The 24570-nt window shown below is 47.8% G+C and overlaps 1 long non-coding RNA gene across 1 annotated transcript; it reads left to right on the plus strand.

Annotated features, from left to right (window-relative positions):
* The first annotated feature begins 3422 nt into the window (after window positions 1–3422).
* Window positions 3423–8167, plus strand: LOC144094197 (uncharacterized). Its single transcript, XR_013306476.1, has 3 exons — window positions 3423–3701; window positions 4512–4683; window positions 7869–8167. It is a non-coding gene; the product is annotated as an uncharacterized LOC144094197 (long non-coding RNA).
* Window positions 8168–24570: the final 16403 nt, after the last annotated feature.

A 24570-nucleotide genomic window follows, 5' to 3' on the forward strand; every position in this document is an offset into this window, starting at 1 on the left:
GCAGCAGAAATATAAAAAAAGGAAAAACCGGGAACCAAACAAAGCAACGAGAAAACAACAGCATCATTGGAAAATATTAACATCACTGACCTTCTCAAAGTCTTGCGACAGTTTGTTGAGGTCGGAGGGGAAGGTTATTACGGTTGGTTCCAACGTTAGTATGTAGTCCGACACCCTAATCAGCATTCGGTGCACAGAGCTTTCTGCAACTTCAAAAAGTGTTGCTACTTCCCTCATTGATGTTTTGTTTGCTGCATACCTGCGCAGTAACAAAAAAAAAACGAATGAAAACAAAACAATCAAATGTACAAGACACCTCCGGTCCATCCCTGTCATTCAAGCGCTACAATTTGCAACCATGAACCAGCAATCGCGAATTTCAGCGTTAGTGCGGTATGAACGAATGTACGAAATGTACCCGTTACTTTAATTTCTCTCATCGTTGAATGTGCACTGGAAGCATGCATAAATATTCACAAAGCAAACGGGAACAATTAACTCACCAAATGAAGCACAGAATGTGCACTTCACTTGACTTTGCTAGGACGCCGCCCTGGGTGTGTGATGGGCAGAAGGCGGAAGTGGCAAAACCGGCAGTTAGCCAGCAAACAACAGATAGTGGCAATCTGAAGTGCCCCCGGAACTGTAATTTTGCATAATAACGAAACAGTTACACATCATTCCTCTTAAAAATGCGGCATGCAATTATTCATGCGGTATATGGCATACCTCTTCGGGTGAATACCTATGCACCGCGTCTTCAATGAATCCGGTAACTTTCGGGCGTTTCGCAGGAATGCTAAATATGTGCTGGAAAGAAGGCCTTGTAGGCGAATATTTCCGTATCACTTTCGGAGCTTGAATCTTCAATAGAAGATTCTGCACTGCTACTGCTTTCCGACTCGCTGTCGTCAAGCAGAGCGAGCGCCAGTGCGCGATTCACTTTCGAGTCCATACCGCGGCGGGAGAAGCTGATCGTCTGCTACGGAGCGCGGAGAGGAGCCGGCGCGGCGGACGCGACAAGCCGCCGGAAATGAGGGGCGCCGCTAGCGTCGCTGAAAAAGAACGCCACGCAAACTTCCGGTCGGCTCCGCCGATTTCGGCGGTGCAGTCCCGACTGCTCCACGGAGCAATCTCGGCTCGGCAACCGCTCCGTGTCTGCGATTGGAAGACGCGATCCGTGGCTCAGATCTGCGTTTGGAATAGAGTTGCTCCGAAAAGAGCAGAAAACGTTGCTCCCGAAGTGCTCCAACTCTGCGATTGGAAGTCACCATAAATTAAGTACTGCAGCTTAACAGGACAAATCAACTAAAGCATCCTTGGACAGGAAACAAATATTAGCAGTCACAGTCTCTTAGCCGAGCGTATTCTATTAATATTTGTTGTTAGGAAGTTGATACAATTTTCATACTGCTTTCTATGCACTGCTGTCAATAGAAATATACTAGAAAAAATTGCTTTTGAGGAAAGGGAATGACGCAGTAACTGGCTCGTATATCTCGGTGGACACCCGAACCCGCCGTACGGGAAAGGATAAAGGAGGGAGTGAAAGAAGAAAGGAAGAAGGAGGTGCCGTTGTGGAGGTCTCCGGAGCAATTTCGAATCCCTGGAGGTCACTGACGCCACACGGACGCATTTTGCGTTTCAAAGCGACAGAGGAGCTTCGAGTATCGAAAAAGCTGTAAGAGCTTCGGTCCCAAAATCTAGAATGTGAGCAGGAACAGCTTTGAGCACAGCTGAAGCACCGGCGCAGTGCGTCTTCTGCATTTCCAATAGCATCTCCTTCAATGCAAACACGGTACGTACGAAGATATGTGGCGAGGAAAAATGCGGTGATAATTTTATTTTCTATTTCCCGTACTGCAATGACTTTGAGGAAACCGGGAATTAAATGCGGAGTTTTAAACCAAGTAGCCGCGCGAAATCATGTGTTTATTCTTCGCTTCTCCTTACTGGCATCTGCATATGCACACTAACGCGGTTCTCGATCGCTCTTCATCTTCACACCCTCTCTGCTCGGCAGCAGCGGGCGTGACGTCCTCTTCCCATTGGCTACACCTGGCTCGACGCTCCTACGAACTAACCTGATCGAGCTTACCCAAGTCACTCCAAGGCTGCACAGAAGATAATGTGTGTGTGTGTGTGTGTGTGTGTGTGTGTGTGTGTGTGTGTGTGTGTGTGTGTGTGTGTGTGTGTGTGTGTGTGTGTGTGCGTGCGTGCGTGCGTGCGTGCGTGCGTGCGTGCGTGCGTGCGTGCGGTTTACTTTGTTTCCATGCCCGCACTTCCAACGTGGTAATCGTTAAATAATGCCTTCCTTTCCCTTGATTCACGATTATACGCACTCCTTCGAATAGCAAGAAATACTGTATATTGTGGGGCGGACGTGATGCAGAGCCGAAGACCACGAAAGGCAGAGCCAATAATTAAGGTAGCGCACAAACGACTACGGTAGCGAGACTGCTAGCGGGCCTCGCTCGAGTAAAAAGCGTGCAAGGCGCTCATTGGCATGATGCACGCGCGCAGAAAACAGGGGCGATGCGGCAGCGCGGGCTTGCACTGTTTTGCATGTCGCTCTAGGGCGGCGCGCGGACGCTCGCGTTCTCAAGGTACACACACGTACAGTAAATGGCACGAGACACGACCGTGGCGGTCGCGTTTCGACGGAGGCGAAACGCAAAAGGCGCCCGTGTGCTATTCTGGAGCCCCCCGCTACGGCATTTCTTTCTTCCTTTCTTTTTCACTCCCTCCTATTTCTTTTTTTTACTCCCTCCTTTATCCCTTCCTTACGGCGCGGTTCGGCTGACCAGCGAGATAAGTAAGACTGTCACTGAGCCATTCGCTTTCCTCAAAACGAATTTTCATTTTCAAGCTGTGCAGAGTACAGCAAGCCACACAATATGTGGAAATTAAAAACCGAAACCACTGAAACTGGTCAACATCATCATTCCCGATTCTGCGACGCAGTTACAGTGAACTAGTACACTGTAACGCAGTTACGGTGGAATAACTAGAGCCTTAGAATCAGAATGATAGTGCCGCCGTTTAACGACCGCGGCTCTCCGCCTGAGCCACATGGCCTGAGCTCAGCTGCGTCGCCTGCAGCTACCTCGCGCCCAGAGTTTAGAAAGCTTTCGTTCGCAGCGCCGCCATGAACAGGTGGTTGCGAGTAGCCACAATTTTTTTTACTACAGCACTAACGATCAACTGCCTTCGTAAATAAAACAAAATTTGGCGCCGTTTGTAGCACGGCGCATGTGGCAAAAATAACGTTACCAGTTTTATTTTAAAGCGTTTAACGTTACGCGACTTTAGCGCCGTCTTTTCGTTCGCCGGTGGTTGGGTTGAGCGCCCCACGCGTGCTATCGGCCGTGTCCTACACTAACTCGTTTAGTACGCTGTAACACAGTCCAAGCAAGGGTCCAAGGCGGATTTCTACCTTGCACTGTCTTCGTGTCGAGGTTTGGCGGTTGTAGCTGTGGTGGCTTTCTTCAGCTTGTTTTTCTTGAATGTGCGGCATCGTTGGTGTTGTGGTAGTGTGACTGTAATCGGAAGCTGACAGATGGCCCCTGCGCTGCGGAAGACGTTCTTACGCGCAAGGAGCTCTCAAAAACTGCTCTGTCGTACCGCACCCAACACCACGCCAGCGCGGCCGGCCCCCGACGCCCGATAGAAGAAACGGCTTACCGTGATTGCTGACGAATGTAAGTACTGAAATGTAAAATGACTTTTGTAGTGTGTCGTGGGGATGCATGAGGGTTCTGAATGCATTCAGGCTTGGTCTTTACGTCTTGTTCGCCGTGAGGTGCGAAATGCGAGCACGACACGATCGCTTGCAGAGAGGAGGTGTTTTGACATGCTTGCGTGCCAGCTATGCGGCTTTTAGATTCACCCCTTGCGCTCTTTGCGTAAGCACCGTTGCGAATAAGTTATGTGATAGAATTTGGTTGCACGCTGAGAACTGTGAAGCGCCGCTTGATTCGTTATTGTGACTGAACAGGAGCAGCGCGTAAAAAGTAGACCAGTAGAAGGAAAAGTGCTTGTAGCGGCTTGCGTCTTTTGATTCTGCTGCATGAGTGTTTACTCGATATGGAACATTGCCGTTCTATGTCGCAGTCGTATGAAGTGCTACGTTTCTTAATACCTTTGGTCAACGAAACTGCGTTTAAAAATAGCAGAACCATTCTATTGCAGTGCACCTGAGGTAGTGGCACACTGGAAGGTTCTTTGTCGATTTATTTCAATTACGTTCAATATACTGAATGTCATTCCCCATTGTCAGTCTCAAGCGATAAAATTAAAACGTGATTCGCGAATAATAGCTCTAAGAAAAATATGACTGGCTTTGTAAGCCATTTTTATGCATACTAATGGACGTATAGGTAATTACTCATTAGCCTCCACTCCTGAACACATTGGACTGAACCGCTAGAGGCTGTAATGGGATGTTGCTTCTTTGATTATGTTTACGAAAGCATCTCTCTAATTCAGCCTTTCTTCAAATGCATCTGCAGTGAAGGACTGTACAGCTACCCCACCGGTATCATCACACTGCTGTTGCACCTCCTTTCATCCGTCATTGAGCCAACGCTACCTCAACCTGAGGTTAATGGCATCATCGACCTGCTGGTGCAGCCTATCAGCCATTGATACCGGATATCAAGCATGTCACCTGTAAAAGAATAGGTATGTGTGGGCATCACAGACAGTTGTTTTTTTCTTGTCTTTGCTTGTAGCCTGACAAACTCTTCTGGTCCAGGATATATATCTCTCATTTGTTTCTTTTTCATCTTTTGAAAGAGCATCAAGAAGAAAGGAAAAAGGTATTGCGGGCATCATGAGAGTACTGTTCTAATCAAATGCATTGTGTTATAGTGTGTAATGGTCTTTTTACAGTTTTTATGCTCATGCATCTGCTTGGGAATCTTGACCACTGTATAGACCAAATAAAAAGATATATGTGCTTCATGACCTCTCTACAGTAGCCTAAAAGCAGCAATTAAATTTCATAGCTTTACTTCACCAGTACCTACCTGTTGCAAGGCACGGCAAGTTTGAAATGAACCAGTGGTGTGATAACTGGCAGACATAGCAGAAGGGGAAATACATTATTGAATTTTAGTGTTCAAGTGGAAACGAGAACAGAAAACTGGGCAAGTTGGAATGGATTCATCTTTAAGCAGCGCGAAACACAGGACGTGGTGGAAGAAACACGAGACGACACGAGTGCTAATTTTTATTTTTGGCGTTCTTCAACAGCTGAGCATGGGGTAGGGAGTAAAACAGATCCTCCACATCCATGCTAAAGGTATAATGTTTCTTGTCCTACACCTGCGACAGGAAGTCAACTACCTCAGTAGTTTTTTTTTTTTGAAGCGATGTTTATTGCCTCAGGGCATAAAAACTATGAAGTGAAAGATGAGTAGATGCTTAAATAAATGAAAAAAGTTGAGCTGATCTGATGAAATCAAGAAGTGAACGATGATATGGACCCTGTGTCTATGCGATATATGAATCCAGATTGTCCGGTGAGAGTCCCACTGACGCCAGGTGCCGAATTCTCGTCGGCTTCAGCGCCGTGCAGTCCCACAACAGGTGGTGGATATTCTCCTCACAGTCTCTGTTCTTGCAGACTGGGCACCCGGAGCGGGGATATAAATCTTTGTAATGCAGCCACTTGCGTGTCACAGCTGGAGTTAGGGCAACCCTGACCCGTATCCTCCGAAGCGCAACCTCCTCTGCACGGGTAAGACCACGGGGGAGGGTTACTGCACACGGATGGATTAGAGCACGTGTGAGGCGCCGGAGGTGTTCCTTTCTTGTTAAAAGTAGGGTGCTGTCATCCAGAGTGAGGACTCGAGGCAAAGACGAGTTTGGTGTCGAAAGGCGGGTCGCAGAATCTGTGCGGTTTTGTGCACTCAGGAGGTCACACGGGACCCACTCAATACGGATTTGTTGTGGGATGCGTGCCGCTATACGATGGATGTCTTTGCAGATTTCTGGAATGCGACTGACTCGTCGTAGTAGGCGTGTGACGTGAAGGGCGTCGATGCGAATGACAATGCGGGCCATGGGTAGCGTAGTAGAGTTCTCCACCATAAAAGGGTCGGGCAGCTTAAGTGAGCCTAAATGCCACTGCAAATAGCCTGAAACAGCATGCTACCAAGTGTCACGCTATGATACTACTGCCGGAAAAGGGACATGGGTTTATGGGTCTTGACCGTAAAAAAGAGGTCCAACACCGTATCTTTTGTGTTGTTGATGGTGGCATATAGTCCATCCAGGCTCATTCTTTGTAACATATTTAAGGCTTGCTTCTTGACGGCAGCAGGCCTCAACACCACGAGTATAAAATTCTTATTCACAGCTTCTTCTTTCCTTCTTGGTGAACACATCTGGTGCGAGAACAAATAATCTCACTTTGTTCGAAAGGAGAGGCCTCAAGCGTTCAGCTGCCAAGTAGTTGATCAATCCCTTCATACGTCTTGACGCCTTTTTGCCCTTGTAGTTGCAGACTTCTGAGCACTCACTGACACACCTCTGTTTGTCTCCTTCGGATACGTACGAGTGTCCCAGGGTGTCCCAGGGCTCGTGTCGTCTTGTGTTTCTTCCACTACGTCCTGTGTTTCACGCTGCTTGAAGATGAATTTAAGTGGAAGACTATGCCTTAGAAGCACAGGTGTGGCTAGCATGAATAATGGGCACCATATGAAATTAGCCTTGCATTATGTGAAACCCTGTGAAGCTTATATTGAAGCTGTACAGAAGAAAGGCATTTGTTCGATATATCATGAGTGTTGCTGAGGTTATTGTTCTTTCACACTCCCTTTGTCACAACTTACTGCACTGTACAGTTCAAATGCATTTGGAATCTTTTGAATATTTGTTCATTCTTGTTTTTATTCATACCAACATTCAATTACATGTTGCACTACACTAGCTGAGCTCACGTCAACAATTGTTTCCATGACCTTAACCATGCCCCTTGTTTTACTTGAACCGACGCATTTGTTGTTGCCCCCTGCTGAGCCATCAAGTTTTGCTATAAGCTGCGCAAATTATTTCATTCACTTTCAAGAGGCATTGCTGCAATTAGTGGAATGTAATTGCCTAATTACCTGGGTGCTCATTTTTATCTTCTTTGGAACGCATTTCTTTTTTTACTTGTTTCCCTTGTATTGAGCATGCCCCAGCACTGGAGTGATGTGCTGCGGGACAAGTAAAGAAATGTCAGTCCAGCTGCTCCCTTAGGGGCACTTTGCTGAGGTTTTTCTCGCTCGCAGGTTTGTGTGGCTTTACTTACAAGCATTGTATGTGACACAGTGTGTGACACGCCCGCTATAGCTCCAAATGGTGATACATTATGTACAGACAGGTAAATAAACTGAACAGCAAGTAAAGTTGAGTTACTTTCTCCTAGGTACTTAGAGACACAATGGTGTGCAAGTTATATTGTGGTGTGTTTCAGGTACCACTTTTGAGAGAAAAAGCTGCCTGAAGTTTGGTATATACCAGTCAAGAAACATGAAATAATTTTCACATTTGGTGGTGTGCAAGATATCTTCAAATGACTGGAATGACTAAATATCTCTTTATAGCAGCCCTATTAGGCACAACATGTTAATGTCAGTTCCTGTGTATATCAGTCTTCAAATGTAGGGGTAGAGTTGAGCACAGCAGCATGTTATGGCTTTTTCTGGTTCAAGGAAGCATTGCATTTATTTCTATTGTTGTGTCTGCTGCTTGTGCTGTTATTAAACCCACTCTGAGTGCTACTTTTTAGTGCACATTTAGCCGATTTTTGCCTCTCCAAGTTTTGATTATGAAAGAATTCACTATAACTGTATACCCCGAATCTGTTTCTTACGCAGATCTTTTGCCGCTGCATTCCGCCATGGAGGAACCTACCTATTGGTGCTGTTTGTGCACATATCTCATGGCTAGGACGCTACCTCTTCCTGCTTGTAACGCAGACAAGTAATGACAAGGGGGCTGGCTGATATTGCGGACAAGTGGCACGATGGCACACAAAATAACGGACCAACCAGGTCACTTCAGTATCTTTGTGCTATTATATGTTTTTTAAAATCACCTCAAAGCTTGATATCTACATCATTGTGGACTTTTAGCATATATTTAGCAGGACTTTCATTCGCCAGTGTTTGCAGCCTTGAATGTCAGTCTTAAGACAGTGTAAGTACTGTTTCACTGTGAGATTTTTTAGCTTTTTAGAGAGGTTAACAATCACCTCCTTAGAAATATGAGTAAATGTGCATATTGTAGTGGTGTCAAGTGTTGAAAAACCATGTAGCTTTGATGCTTGTCAAAGGTAAAAGTCCACATCTAGTTGCGTGAAGCTAATCACATGACTGCAGTTCTAAACTGCTGCACTTCAGGCTCGCTACAGGGTGCTTCACATCTCTCATTTTGTCACGAGTTCATTTGGCTGCCTTGACTGTTCTGTATTGACTGGCATGTCAGGAAGCTAAAAGAGAATCTGCCATGAATTCTTACTGTTTAAGCAACAGTGCTTCACTGTGTGTGTATGTGTGTGCATGCAAAGAGTTTTTCGAAGGATTTGTTATGTGGCTAATGGAACCTTCATGTTGCAGAAGAAATTATTTCGCTTCTCTGTTGTTCAGGAAAGAGAGCAGTAATAGCATACACACCTGGTGTTTCAAAGAGAATAAAACAATTTTCAAAAATATGCTTTTTGGGTTCAAAATATGGCTTTTGCAGCATAGTATTACAAGTGTTGGCAGACACTGGAAAGTCAGTGAATTGTATTTAATAAGCTGGTTAGCTAATTTCTGGTAATAAACTTTTAACTATCACAGTTAAGTAACTGGTTGCAATTAGAATTTGTAGCCTGTCATTAGTAGTAGCCATATCAGTGTTTAGAATTTACAAAACGTGATTACCCTCGCCACTGTGGCTCATCAAAATTTGAGTGCATCATGTGAAAATACATGCACTTTTGAAAGCATGCATGCAAAGCAACTGCTCTAGTGCATTATACTAGACGAAAATGCCAAATTTTGTCGAGCCACAGCACGAAGGGTAATCATGTTTTCAAAATTCTAAAAATTGATATGGCTATTACTAATGATCGGCTTCAAATTTCTTAATTGCAACTAGACGTCTAACTTTAATAGTTAAGAAGTTTGTTGTTGAGTGATCCCACGAGAGATACACTGTCTAAATATTTCAAATTTTTAATTTTTTAGTAATATATATATTATGCATACATTTTTCAGTAGCCCAGCAGTCAATTACGTTTTGTGGAAAATGCTAATATTTCCGGACAAAACGTATAAAATAAAATAAGCGACGTAGTGGCGAAGGCACCATGATTTTCAAGCACAGTTGAATTTCGCAAAGTTGCATTGACGTAAGCATCTGTATAAGAAAGCCATGATGTATGTTTCGTGCTAAATGTGCAGGTGAGGAGGAATATGTTGGGCTTATTTCCGTCATTTTGAAGAAATTGTCGCTTACTTTAAAAAATTTTCAAAACAAGAAGTCTCAAGCGAGGCTATCTTCATGAATTTTTTCTCTGCAGATATAAAGCACATCTTCAAATTTGCAGATTGTATAAGCATCGAGGGGCTAGAAAAGTGTACAGACTTTCATTTTTATATAATGCAGGGCAGTACACGAAGTATTGCCTTAAATCTGACATTTTTGACTAGTAGTGTTTTTACAAAGAAAAAAAATCCATCTTCAATTTTTTTGAAAACTCCTGAAAGAAGTCTCTAGAAGGAGGCAAAAAAGAATGCGAAAGAATGTATTGCATTATTTTGCTTCTAACAATGATATCCAAGCTCAAACTTGTAGCTTTTTGAGCATCTGCAGGAGTGCCTAATTGAGGGCGCGGAAGCAGCAAACACGCCCCCCGCTGCTTTAAATTCCCCCCAAATCCCAAGACTGAAACATTTTCCATCAAGAGAGAGCATACGTAATTACTTTTTATGGACAAACATCGGTCTCTGACGTAACCAGGATTCAGTAGTACCGCTACCATCGAGTGCAGGTAACAGAGTTAAGCGCTCCTGCCGATGCTCAAAAAGCTACATGTTTTAGCTTGGATGTAATTGTTAGAAACAAAATAATGGAACATGCTCTTTAATATTTTTTTTCACCTCCTTTGGGAGACTGGTTTCAGCAGTTATAAGAAAATTTGGAGATGTTTTTGAAAGCACTATTTTATTCAAAATTGCCGGATTTAGGGCAATACTTCTTGCAGTTCTCTGTATTATACAAAAATGAAAGTCAGTACACTTGTTTAACACCTGATGCTTATCCACTGTGGAAATTTGAAGATCTGCTTTATATTTGCAGAGGAAAAACTTCTTGAAAATTGCCTCATTTGAAACTTGTCTCTTCAAAATTTTTTGTAATAAGCGACAACTACTTCACAATGGTGGAAATAAGCCTGAAATACTCTGATGGAAATAAGCCTGACAATATATTCATCATGGCTTTCATATTTTTTATTCCTGCATCAAGCAAATTCGCAAAATTGAGCTCTATGTAAAAACGCTGCCTCTGCCGTGACGTCATTTACAGTTGTTTCTTCTGAAATGTTTGCATTTTCATGAAACTAAATCCACTCTTGGCCTGCTGAATAATGTGTGCACAGTGCATAACATAATCAAGAATATTTAAAAATTCAAATAATTTGATCTCTCGTGGAATTAGTCTATTAAAAATTAGTTAACCAGCTAACTACTCAACACGATGCGCCAATTTTCTGGTTCCCGCCAACCCTGAAAAAGCCATATGTTTTCCTCAGAAAACCTTTTTTTTTCTTATAATTGCTTAGTCTTCCCTGAAACTCCTCGTATGTAAGAAAACACTAACAGGATTTAATCCATGACATCTCAGCTGGAAGACCAGCCTTTTTCAAGTGTACTACAGCATTCGAAGCACACAGCTTTTGTTTCAAATGCTGTAGTACACTCGAAAAAGGCCGCTTCTGCGAAAATGTGAATTAGATCCTGTTATGTTTACAATTTCTGCTGACAGTTTCTTGCATTGATCAATCAGTTACCAAGAAATCACCTTTATATATATATATATATATATATATATATATATATATATATTCGTGGTGGGATTTCATATTCGTAAGTTGAAGCCATTTATACCTCTAATGCCACAGACAATAACATTAGTGGTGGACGGGGGCTTTGCATAAAGGATATAAAATCGCTAGACGGTTCCTGTGTGTCAATCAATGTTAACAAGAGGAAACTGAGGGGCTAGGGCTCTTGGGCCGAAGGGAGTATTCTGTTCCCCTATTCTCCGTAAAATATTTTGATGTATGATGCATATCTTGCAGTGCTTATGTAGGTTAGTGCTTGTGTGCAATAAATGAATGTAATAATTTGTATTTTGCTTTGGTGATTCTTTAAAGAGTCTAGGATAGAGTTCACAAAATGATTTTGAAGTGCTAAAACAATGTTGATCAAAATGCCATACAGTGTAGGTAACACACACATTTCCAGACGTTGATAAGTTAGTGGCAATTATGCTTTCTTCATACTTGAGTCTTGGATAAAGGTGGCCAATTGTCGGAAGACCGTTGATATGGTGTTGGTAGTAAGTGGTCGATAGGAAGTGTGTAGAAACTCAATAAGGCGATGACAGGAAGTTTGAAGACTTTCTATGTACTTGAGTCTTTTGAATAACGGTGGCCAATTGCCAGAAGAACCTTGATCGGGTGTTGGTAGACATCATTGGTAAGTGGTCGATAGAAAGCATGTAGAAATTCTATAGTGAGATGATAGGAAGTATAACGACTTTCTATGTACTTGAGTCTTTTTTGATAACGGTGGCCATTTGCCGGAAGACGGTTGATAGGTGGTTACTACAAAGCATATAAACATATAAAATGCTTTCTATTATATCCCGATAGGCTGTATTAACATTTGTCTGAAGACATTTTAAAGAATGTTACTAAAAATTTTTGTAAGGGCAGGCCATTGAGGAATTGGACAAAGGGCCGCACCTGCACCATTCAATCGCAGTCATGGGTCGTATATGCGTTCCAGTGCTTTGGATCTATTTTGTCTTCTTTCATGTCTAGTTCTGGGTGCATGTTTTTTGGGAAAGAGGGATCCTAATGCGGCTCCTATTTTCCTTGTTAATTCCCTCCTTTTCATCTAAAATTGGTTGTTGGTTGTTTGGCAAAGGAAATGGCGCACTATTTGCCTCACATCTCGGCGGACACCTGAACTGCGCGATAAGGGAAGGGAAAACGGACGGAGTGAAAGAATAGAGGAAGAAAGAGGGAATAATTTCGACCATCAGGGGATCTTTAACGTGCGTGCACTGACATCACACGCACTGACATCGCTCAGCACACTTTGGCCTCCGCCGCGGTTGGGCTCGAACCCGGGAATTCCGGATGAATAGCCGAGCGCGCTAACCACTCAGCCACCACCAAGATATGTTTCCTTAAATTGTTCGGGGAAGGTGTCGCGCCGAACGGACAATGGTGTTCCGTGGATTCCTTGGCAATGTTGCAACACGCCGTCGTGTCCTGCTCGTAAAGACGAAGCTTAAGCGTCCTTCAATTATTTTTTTACTCATGGAGTGTCCTGGAGCTTTTACTTGCTGCATGCGCCAGTATGCTGCATTGCCCACCCTCACGTGGTCTCTTTCCACCGCTCCCCAACTTCCCTGGATATTTCCGTAAGAGTTCTCCCTATCTTCTAAGCTTCCGTCACTGCTCTTGAACGCGAAGCATTGTGTTCCCAGACGCCGAAGCACTTGCTCAAAATATGTCAGTGCCGCTGCCAGTCTGTCATGTGCGGCCTGGTGTCCACCGACGCTGCCGCTACCAGGCGTCCGCCACTATTCCAAAGAAATTTCTCGGGAACACAAAAATCATGAAATCGCCTTCAAGCGGGAAGCGAAAAGAGAACACCCTGCAGCGAAGGACCTCTATAACCTGAGCTGATGGCGCCACTTCCCGCTGCCCCGACCGAAAATTGTGACATCTTAACGACCTCAATTATCAGACAAAGAGCGAGCTCTCCCAAAAACATGGGAGACGAAGTATTAGCGGCGCCCCCTCCGGAGGCCATCGCCTTGCCAGACGCCCAGACATGAAGACCGATCTGCAATTCTCTGTTTACAGTTTTACTGGAATTTTTCTGTAACCCGAATAAATAACGAACGAATATTACAAAGCACCCTATCGCCAGGGAATAGCACATGAGCGAAAGAGACGCCGGCGCGCAGCTTGGTGGAAGCCGCACAAACCTCTCTTCTTTACAAGAGTCATTTAGTTTCGCAACCCTGATAACCGTTTGAAAAAGGATAAGTCTGTGTGCTCCAGTCTTCGTGCTGTCCTTGCTGCCTGCACACAGTGCTGACTTCCCACTCACAGGAGTAGTCAGTGGTTTGAAGTTACCCTGCATTAGTATCTTTTCGACTGATTTGGTAATGCGAGTGCAATTAAGTGTGAATCCTAGATACATGTGTAAACACTGCACGAAATAGACGTTGTGAAACTTATTTTTTGTTAAGTACGTTCTTTGATTGTGCAAATTTGAATACGTTCAAGTAAGTGCACAAAAATTTGTCCCACATCCTGTGGACCATTCTGTGGGCCATCTCTTCATGCACCTTTTTTCGTCTATATATGTTTGTGTTCCTAAGGCTTCGTATTTGTCATTGCACTGAAGACACCAGGAAACACTGTATCTGAAGGCGGTAGAACCGGATTCGTATGCCAGCGTATTCCCAGCCTTCTGGAACGTGGCGGATGGGAGCTATTCAGAGGAACGTTAGCATGCTCTAGCCGATAGGCCAGTCGGCGAATCTCACAAGCAGAGATGGAGGAGGTATTCGCTTCTGCCATGGCTGCCTTTGAAATAAGAAGCCTGGAACCTATTTTTGCACGCACAAATACGTACAAGTTTTCTTTCTTTCCAAGAACAGTTTCTGAATGGAATTCCCTACCACAGACCTCTCCGTTGCTTGCTAATCATTCTTGATATTTTCACTGCTGTATTGTAACTGCATTTTAATGTGTGTCTGCATTGTATATTTTGTGGCATATATATTGTTCGGTACTTGCTTTTCTTTCCCCTGTATGTATTTCCCTCTCCTGCTTGGACATGCAGCATGTCCGCAGTATTCAATAAATAAATAAATAAATAATGGGGCATGCAGACATTTAATTCAGTTTTATATTCTTAGTAAAAATGGAACGTTTACGTTCTTGTTTGCATATTGATGTTTGTTCGGGAGCCAAAGGGATATTTGCTGCTGAGAAAATAGGATTTAAGGATGGAACCTTTTTTTCCGCGGCTCGACTGAAATTCGTGAGGTCAGTTATGAACAGGGGTCCGTGATCAGTTCTGGAGGTGAGCGGCAGTGTGGCCTTTCCTCAGAGATATCCGCAGCTTCAGGCATTTACTTGTCAGTACTTACTTTTGCTTGTTGTGGCCGCGATGCCTGTATATCATTTTTTGGTTTTGATGACTTATGAAAGATTCGTTTTCATTGAGTGCGCCTTCTTAGTCATTAGAACGAAGCAATCAATCGATGCGTCGAACTTCATTCTTTCCCCCCTGTTTATAATGCGCACATGCACATGTCACCTGTCCACCTTACCTTCAGGGCATTCTAATTTTTCTTGAAGTGTTTTTGAGAAGTGTGGCCACGGGATTCGGCTGCTCAGCACGAGGTCTGGTGATCGATTCCTCGACGGGGCGGCCGCATTTCCAGGGAAGCGAAATACAAAAATCGCCGTCCCATGTACTTTGTGATGTCAGGGCACGTTAAAAGGCCGCCGCGGTGGCTGGTCATGGCATTCGGCTGCTGGCACGAAAGACGCGAGCTCGATCCCGGTCGCGGCGGTCGAATTTCGATCAAGAGGCCCGTGTACGGTGCGTTGTCAGTGCGCCCTAAAAAACCTCTGGTGGTCGAAATTTCCAGAGCCCTTCACTACGGCGACTCTCATAGCCTGAGCCGCTTTGGGACGCTAAAACCGTATAAAAGAAAAGCAAAACAAGCACGTTAAAAATCCCTGAAATAACCTGGAGCTTTCCACTATGGCGTCTCTTCGTCTCTATTTTTCTTGCTTTGACTCGATTCCTCAATCACCGTCTTCCTTACGGCGCAGTTGAGGTGTCCTCTTTGAGGGAAGCAGTTTCGCCGCTTTTAAAATCGCGAAGGTTTGCATTTCTATTTTTGCCCTACGCGCAGATCTCTGAGAGGGCGTGGTTAGGAACCTGCGCTGGAGTTATCCATATATGGATGCGGTTCGTATATGAACCTTAGCGTCGTAACACAGGGCCTCTTCTATTTACCGGGCTCAGACAGCACGCTGGCTGCCAACAAGTTCGCCCCTGACAGGAAAGCGTATCGCGTTCACTAAGTCTGGCGGCCAACGGAAGCAGTCAGGCGGCAATCACGGCGACGGATCCCAGAGGGTAGATGCTCTCCGTTTAGCTTCGCGTTCTGCTGCGTCTCGTTACTGCGCACGTGTACGGCAGCAACAGACTGCTTGGGATCGAGAACAATTAACGACCTGAAGTTGAGGTCTGCCGGAGACTACAGAACAGCACTTGATCCTTCTCGCACCGTTATAACATCGGCGACGACAACACGAGCGCGTGCCTTCAGTGCACCGTGTGCTGTGCAAGCTTCGAGAAATACTCAAAAGCATGTGCCGAGCTATCGCAATCTAACGTCTTCAGTAGCCACCGCATCGGAGAGAAAAATTGCCCTTGCGTTGCTCATCAAACGACACGCCATACTCTCGGATTATCGCGTGTTTGTTTACAGCGTAGTAAGTATGACTGGAATGACCGCAGAAGATGGACCCTGCATGCATGGTGACTAACTCTGCTGTGGTCGTTGCGCTTTCTCTGTTCGTCAACTGCGTCCTGTGGGCTGTATGCGGAAGATTCGGGATACGTTCCGTTCAACGTTAGTCTGTCGCCCGCGCCCGCCGGCAAGGAATGCACGTGTAATCTCGACAAAAGCGATTAGCTGATTTGAGCGTTCATCTAGAACAAGTGGTTGTACAGTTTTAGCTGCGTATCGTATCTTTAATGCTACAGCTTTACCGCGGAGGACTGTCACGTACCGCGTGGGCTTACGTGTTGATCCGCGCTGGGGAATTTGTCTTTACTTATTCGAACGCGAGCTGATGCGTGTGTAAGGTACTTCTCAGATATTTGAAGCATTTGTGGCAGAAGCCCCGAACATCAAGCTGTATGGCAGTCGGTGTCGACCGGCTCGGCATTCGCCTCAAGAGCCGTGCGCTACAGCTGTGTGGCCACATATGTGCCCGCACAGATGTCTCGAGCAGTGTGTTCGTGAGGGCTTTTAATAAAAGACAGGTTTCAATCAATCAAACATTTCTCAAAGAACATCCGCCTTTCCACTGCGCAGAAAGCAATGAAGGCCTGGGTCTCGTAACGCGCTCAATCACTCCTTGCCAAGCGCGTTCAACACATGCATGTATGCTCGCGTCTGAGCGCGTACTCGGAGCTGGAATCTGCGGCCACTTTCGTGAAAGGCCTCGAACGCCATCGCAATATCAGCTCAGCCGGGCGAGCGAAATTAATGAATCAGGTATGTAGCGAGCATTTGTGCTTGCTAGGTCGTGAGAAGGTCGAACTGTAGACACGTATGCAAAACTTACAAATAACCAACGATAACTACCGGAAAATGCGTTATTGTAGGCGACACAGACGATATGCACCGTGGTCTGTTCTAAACAAGCGCCTGCATCTAGCTAGTGATCCAACAAATTATCGCATGAAGAACCGCGTTCCTTCTAGTCCACATTAAAATGGCAGTGCGCGCTTCCCGCTACCATACCACCTCTGCGTCGTCTGTTAGTTACCCGAGCGCTGCCAGGCTGCCCAGCCAGAGAAAAACGAACGCGTTCTGGGCAGCCATTGGAAGTGCGCGGAGTATCCCGAGAAAATAGAGCACCTGGCACCGCACTCTGGAAACCCGCGGTCATCCAGAGGTGGATGATCGAAAAATTGGTTTTTAGTATTGGTCTTGAAGGAAATGCCGCAGTAACTGTCTCACATATCTCGGTGCACACCCGATCCGCGTCGTAAGGGAAGGGATAAAGGAGGAAGCGAAAAAAGAAATATAACCGAAGAGGGCACAAAGTGCAAGGAACAAGCACATTTAGCGGCTTCGTGACGTCACTGCACGTTTATATATGCCGAAAATTTATGCAGCCGTAAGCGCTATGTCGTGCAGGGAACACAAAAACAAGGAATGCTCTCACCTAGGCGCGCGTCTCACGTACTTGGAAATCTGCTGCCGCCCTTGACGCGATTCATTTGTGGCCTGGAACTAATCACTCCACCGTTACTGTTGTGTACTGCGTCTAATCGGCGTACATTTTTTTACATGTCTCCAAGTGCGTGCTTGTCCGCCCCTGTAAGACAAGCTGTAACATATACATATCGGCACTCCCAGAGATGCGGATTCGGTGAACTCCAACCCCGCACCCCAACCCGGTGCTGGCTCTGGGTCGGAGTCCCATCAGGCCCCATCTGACACCTCCATTGCTAATGATGGCAGGACGACCTAACAAGCGTTCCCCTCCTCCGAAAACACACAAATTGGTAACCGTAACGCAATGGAATTGTAGAGGCTTCAAGGCCCGGCAGAAACGCGCGAACCTGCGTCTCTACCTAGAAACTTTCGAGGCTTTGCCCGCCGTGGTCGCACTCCAGGAGCCAGGAACGGCGGCCAAGTTGACTAATTACGCGACGTTCCAGCGAGACCCCTCGTCGTGTCTCCTCGTACACAAGTCGTACACCGCCTCCGAAATTGACCTCGATCTCAATATACCGTACTCATACGCCATGGTAAGGATCCTTCCCCTTCGACGGTCGGATCCTCCCCTACACGTACTTAATGTATACTGCTCCCCGAAACTGAAGCGAGTGACCTTCGCGGACCTCTTTAGCCGTGCACTTAAAGAGGCGGGTCGCGACCCCCTGCTGATTGTGGGCGACTTCAACGCCCCTAGCCAGCTATGGGGGCTATCGTAAGGAGGAATTGCGCGGACGCATGCTGGCGGAGTTGGCGTCCACACTGGGGCTCACCCTCCACACTGACCCGGCATTTCCTACGCGCGCAGGCAACTCGGTGACCCGAGACACATGCCCGGACCTCACCTTCACTCGCAACATAAGACACGCTGACTGGATCAACACCGAGGAAACCCTCGGCAGCGACCACTGCATCCTCAACACCACTGTTTATACACGCCCCCTCAAGCGCCCCACCACACAAGCACACATCCCCAATTGGACCACCTTTCGCCAAAATTTCCCATCCGACGCCAACACGAACTTCACAAAGCAAGGCTACACGAATTGGTCCCAGTTAGTCATATCGCACCTTCGCTCCCACGAGAAGCAGATACAGCTCACAGATGCAGTCACGGACGTGGACAACCACCTCCTTCACCTCTGGCAAGCGCGCCGCGGCCTTACGCGCCGCTGGAAGCGCCAGAAACAACAAGAAGCTCAAAACGCGCATTGCGGACCTCACCCGGCAGGCAGCAGAGTACGCGGCCCAACTCGCTGACTCCAACTGGGTGGAACGCTGCAACACGGCGGCTAGGCAAATGTCGAGCCGCAACACATGGCGGCTCTTCCGAGCCCTCATCAACCCAACGCAGACCCGCACAGAAACGCACAAGCAACTACACAAAGCCATGCACTCATTCCAAGGAAATACAACGCAGTTGGCACAGGCACTCCGGGATCGCTACCTGTGCACAACTCAGGACGGCCGCACATCGGCCTTTTCCTACGCAGGCAGGGAAAACTCGGAGTTGGACAAGCCTTTCCAGCTTCACGACCTGCGGGCCAGTCTGGCCATAATGAAGAGGGGCACCGCGCCGGGCCGGGACAAGGTTGCCGTCAAACTTTTGGCTAACCTTCCTGATTCAGCGTACCAGTGCCTTCTAGAATACATTAATGCGATCTGGACGGGGGAAACCCCCCTCCCCATAGACTGGAAGACGGCCCTTGTCACCTTCATCCCGAAGGCCGGGAAACCAATCGACACGGACAACCTCCGCCCCATCTCTCTCACCTCGTGTGTGGGCAAATTGATGGAGACGATGGTACGGGATCGGCTGTCCGAATACCTCGAACAACACAACACCTCCGCGGACACCATGTTTGGATTTCGCCCACACAGATCCGCACAGGATGTCCTGCTCCAACTCGACCGCGAAATCTTGAACCCCATCACATACCCCCAAAACGACAAAATTGTCCTCGCGCTCGACCTGAAAAAAGCGTTCGACAATGTAACTCACGAGGTCATACTCACACACTTGAGTCAAACTCACTGCGGCATCAATACCTTCAATTACGTGAAGCAATTTCTCACGGACAGACTATCATACATCAAAATACAGGACCAAGAGCATGTACCTTTCCTGCTCGGCACGAGGGGGACTCCAGAAGGCGCGGTGCTGTCGCCTCTGCTATTCAACATAGCCATGATGCGCCTACCTGCCCTGCTGGGTGCCGTCGAAGGGGTCCAGCACGCGCTGTACGCCGACGACATCACCCTCTGGGCTACGCAAGGATGCCTAGGGGACATGGAGACCAGCCTGCAAACGGCCGCCAGCATAGTGGACCGCTATGCCCGGGACTGTGATCTGCAATGCTCCCCGCAGAAATCGGAATTCGTGCATTTGCGCCCCTCGCGCACATGCTCGACACAAATCAATCTCTCCCTGCAAAGCGGCCCCATTAACGAATCCAAGGAAATCAGAGTCCTCGGACTCTTCATACACAACCAGCGACGTTGCGACACAACACTCGCCAAGCTCCGGCAGGTGGGGGACCAGGTGGGCCGCATGGTCCGCCGGGTTTCCAACAAGCGCGGTGGGTTACGATGCAAAGACGCCTTACGGCTGGCGAACGCATTCGTGACCAGTCGAATCTTGTATTCGACTCCCTACCTCCACCTGCGGAAACAGGAAGAGGATGCTCTCGAGGTCATCCTCCGCAAAATCATGAAACGCGCGCTGGACCTCCCGGTCTCTACCTCTACCCGCCACCTCATGGGACTGGGGATGGTGAACACTTTCAGGGAGCTTCGGGAGGCCCAGCTCACCAACCAATACACTCGTCTCACAAAGACAGGGTCGGGTCGCCGCCTTCTAGCCCGACTTCACATCCAGCACACCCAATTCACAGAGGAGAGATGCCGCCTTCCCGTACACTGGAGACGCGCCCTCCACGTGCGGCCTCTCCCCACCAACATGTCCAAAGGGGACCATAATGGCAGGCGCCAGGCGCGGGCGGAAGCCTTGGGCCGCCATTTTGGGAATAAACCAGGAGTCTTCTACGTGGACGCCTCCGGCCCGGACCCCAAGGGATGGTACACGGCCGCGGTCGTCCACGAGGGCAAAACAGTAGACGCCCTTACTTTCAAGGCCCAGTCAGCAATTCACGCAGAAGAGGTCGCCATCGCCCTGGCAGCCTCCGACTCCTCCTACAAATACATAATCACCGACTCGCGAGGGGCTTGTCGAAACGTCGAGCAAGGGTGGGCTACTCCCCTGGCTTATCGCATCTATCAAAATTGTAGCCGAGACGCCGATCCTGCGCACCGATCTATTATTTGGGCTCCAGGTCACCAAGGCCTCCAAGGAAACGAAGCAGCCGACGCCGCCGCCCGCGCGCTCTCTCTCCGGGCGTTTCACTCGGGACCCGACGATGACCAGGACTCCGATTTCAATCCGGTTTACACTTTTAAGGAAATATGCGATTACTACAAATCCACCCACCAAACTCTTCCCACTCCTTGCAAAGGGCTGGGGAAGGCCAACTCCTGCGCCTGCTCACTAACACGATGCTGTGCCCGGCAACTCTCAAGCATTTCAATCCTCAATTCGACGGGCGGTGCTCACACTGTGGGGAGGTGTCGGACACCTACCACATGGTGTGGGCCTGCCAGCAGAACCCATCCCTACCCCCTATCCCAAACCCCACCCGAGAGGACTGGGAGGCGACCCTGTCCGGCTGCTGCACCCTCCAGGCCCAAAGGGCCTTAACGCAGCGTGCCCGGGCTGCGGTAACCGCCAATGGGGTGCATGACTAGGCATCCCCACCTAGTGGTTGTAAGGGCGTGACCCTTACGGTCACGGACCCCAACACCTCTCTCTATAATTAATGTTTTTACCACCACCACCACACAGAACACGTCGACACTCTCTCTTAGACACACTCACACTAATTCACGCGCTCCCCCTCACGTACCCTCAATCTCACTTTCCTTGTTTTGCCAGGAGAAAAATTATGACGACATCGAAACAGTTCCGTGGGCGGGTCAGTGATTCGTTCCGCTGTCGAACAAGTGACACCCGTCTCAAGCGGTAAAGGCCAATTGTAGCCCTTTTCGGGATTTTAAGGTGCAGGTTCCTTTCCGCTGCCGTCCACACTGGAGAGCCGAGAACCAGGCCCAGGGATAAGTTTGTACCCATTTGAAGAAAGCAGTGGGAAGCCGGGAGGCAATGGAAGCCGCAATTACCACTTCCCGCAGCCCAGGCGAGTGCTGGAACTTAAAGCCACTGTCGAAAACCCTTTTCCTAGACCTTTCAGCCCAGAAAAGCCGAGCACTCGGCCGGGAGAAATCTAGTACCCACGAGATACCCGGTGGGTACACTACCCGGGCACCGACGTTCGTATCCGGCACTTTTCGAATGCGACGCAGGTGCTCTACCACAAGGTCACTACAGGACTGAACTATTGCTGCTGAAAAGTAAAAGAGAAAGGAAGAAACACAGACACAAATATTTTCACTACAAATTGAACGTTTATCGAATAATACAATGTATACCTACAACCATTAACACAATTACGAGAAACACCGAAGGACAAGAGTAAAGAACAGCAGAAAAATACATATACTACAGTGCAATCGAATTTAAGCACCGAAATTGTTAATCTTTGCCAATGTCTTCCGGACGACGGGTGGGGCACTAACAGTGCACAGACATCGTCTCCAGTAAATCGCGAAATGTCGTTTTGCAGGGCGCGTGTTGTGCTCGACATCCTTGATGACCGAGTGTCGAGTAGCCTCCGCACCGTCCACTATCACCGACATGAGCGACGCTAGAAGCGTTGTAGGCCGCGATCTTGCACCACCGTCTTCGGTCGCTATGCCCAGCCGCCTAGACTGGGTCACGCAACGGCGGTTGCACGGCGGCTAGGCGCAAGGCAACAACGGAGAACACCATCCAATTCTCGGTTATACAGGCGCGAGCAGCAGCTAGGCCAGAACCGTCGTTGCAGTGCCTGGTGGTATCCTACCCTTGTGCCGTCGCAGACGAGCGCAGCAGTCTTCAGGATGGAGTCGTGGTGGCTACACTTGCCAGCGCATTCGGCTGTCTGGATGGCCAGCTGGCACGTCGGAATTGGAATCACGGCTACGAGCACCTGTTCCGGCTGGCAGGAAAAGTGAGGTGAGGCACCGTTGATGAGCGGCGTGAATGCGACCGTCGTGATGGACCCAGCCTGGGCACGAGCCATGGCGTTGCTGTTGGCCATGGGAGCCTTGACAGCGTACGCCTGGACGGGCGTCTTGGCTTGCATGGAGCGCCGCGAACTTCGTAGAAGCAGGACGCACGTAGGGGCCTTTCTCCTGAATGCTTCCGAAAAGCTCCGCGAAACCGTGAACTGCAACAGCACCGTGCTTGTGGAACTTGTTCCTCGTAGAACAAAGCTGTGCCCGCACTCAAGATGAGCGTCCACGTCAACTGCTAATGATGTCGATGTTACTGCGGAGAGTGCAGGAACAATTTGGAATGTGCTTCGGGCGCCCCCAACGAATGACGTCCATATAGTATCTTCGAGAGCTGGCGGCGCTACACTTCATCCACCAATGACTGGCTAGGTATTAAATATATTTTGAGTATTTGACAAATGTATATTTTTTTATTTCTAATTTTTTGAAATGCATTGCGATACTGGAATATTTACTTTTAAAATCACCTAATGTTTCAAAGTTGCCTATTTAAGGCGTTGATTATGCACTGCGTTGCCTCATTTTAATGATTGAATGAATTAAATATTCTTAGGTCTGAGGTGTTTGCAGTCCCTTGCAAAAGTATGTTTTTTACTTCAGCAAAGCGTTATCGCAAATGGAGAATCTCTTAGCAATGAAGAAGAGCTGCACCATCAGCTTCGGATCGACATCTGGTGGCTTGTTATTTGTTTTTTTTTTGAAAATGAAAATTGGTTTTTGGGGAAAGGAAATGGAAATAAAGGAGGGAGTGAAAGAAGAAAGGAAGGAAGAGGTGCCTTAGTGGAGGGCTCCGGAATTATTTCGACCACCTGGGGATCTTTAACGTGCGCTGACATCGCACAGCACAGGGGCGCCTTTAGCGTTTTGCCTCCATAAAAACGCAGCTGGTTCGAACCCGACTGCAGCGGCTGCGTTTTCACAGAGGCAAAACGCTAAAGGCGCCCGTGTGGTATGCGATGTCAGAGCACGTTACAGATCCCCAGGTGGTCGAAATTATTCCGGAGCCCTCCATGACGGCACCCCTTTCTTCCTTTCTTCTTTCACTCTCTCCTTTATCCCTTCCCTTACGGCGCGGTTCAGGTGTCCAACGATATATGAGACAGATACTGCGCCATTTCCTTTCCCCCAAAAGCAATTATTATTATTTAAAGGAAATGGTGGAGTACTGTCTCACGTATCAGCTGACGCGTGAACCGCGCCGTAAGGGAAGCGGTAAAGGAGGGAAAGAAAAAAGGAAGGAAGAGGTGCCGTAGTGTAGCGCTCCGGAATAATTTCGACCACCTGGGGATCTTTAACGTGCACTGACATCGGACAGCACACGGGCGCTTTACCGTTTCGCTTCCATCGAAACGCCGCCGCCGCGGTCGGCCTCGAACCCGGAAACTCCGTATGAGTAGCCGAGCCCGCTAACCACTCAGCCACCACAAAGATATGTTTCCTTTCGTTAAATTGTCCGGGTATAGTGTTCTAGAAGGGGGTAGTGGGTTCAGCAGCCGGCGCGGCGCGCCCCATGCATTGCGGCGAGGCCGCGAGTGCGGACGGGACCCGGATGTTAGCAGCGGCGCTGTAGTCGCGTGGGCTGGCTGTTGGTGGTGCCCATGTGCTGCCTCTCGCACGTTTGTTCACGCATGGTTTGCGGCTTTGGCTGTTCTCCGTTTTTTTCAGCGCATCGTTTTAGTTTGCTTCGCCGGCTGCCTTCTTCATTCGTGAAGCGTAGTAATGCTGAATCGTCAACAGCAACGACACTTCTTTGCTCCCGGGTGTCAAACCGGCTACAAGTGGACTAGAGGAAAGCAGCCGTCGTTTTTTACCGGGCCGAAAGATGAGGAAAGACGCCGAATTTGCCAGTACATCATGACATCCAGATTGAGCCAGGATCCACTGGAAAATTTATCATGATCAGGCAATCCTGCGGGTCCAGCGACCACCCAACCCCCACACAGTTTCTAATTGTCGTCAACAGCTTGTCGTTTTACAATCTTGCCAAGACAGTGCGCTCAGGAAATGCTGACC

Source organism: Amblyomma americanum, chromosome 1, assembly GCF_052857255.1.
Source record: "Amblyomma americanum isolate KBUSLIRL-KWMA chromosome 1, ASM5285725v1, whole genome shotgun sequence".
NCBI lineage: Eukaryota > Metazoa > Arthropoda > Arachnida > Ixodida > Ixodidae > Amblyomma > Amblyomma americanum.